The sequence below is a fragment of the Mus caroli genome, chromosome 18 (assembly GCF_900094665.2).
Source record: "Mus caroli chromosome 18, CAROLI_EIJ_v1.1, whole genome shotgun sequence".
Classification (NCBI taxonomy): Eukaryota; Metazoa; Chordata; class Mammalia; order Rodentia; family Muridae; genus Mus; species Mus caroli.
The window spans coordinates 80,693,425-80,693,688 of record NC_034587.1 but is presented as its reverse complement, the minus strand read 5'-3'; positions in this window follow the sequence as shown (position 1 = coordinate 80,693,688).

Sequence of the window (264 nt, the reverse complement as noted above, 5' to 3'; positions counted from 1 at the left end):
ACCAACCAACCAACCAACCAACCAATTCAAAGAGTCCTGTTGAGTAATCATTCTATTGGGTAAGACTGCTATGCCATCCATGAGGTCAACAAGCTGAGCTGAGTCTGCCTCCTTGTAAATGTCACCCGCAGTATCAGAGTCTGCTGGAAATATGAAGGGCTCGGAAACTGAAATCCTGGGTTGTTTGATTTCTTTTTTTTTTTTTTTTTTTTTTTTTTTTTCTTTTTTTTTTTTTTTTTTTTTTTTTTTTTTATGTAAACCCTA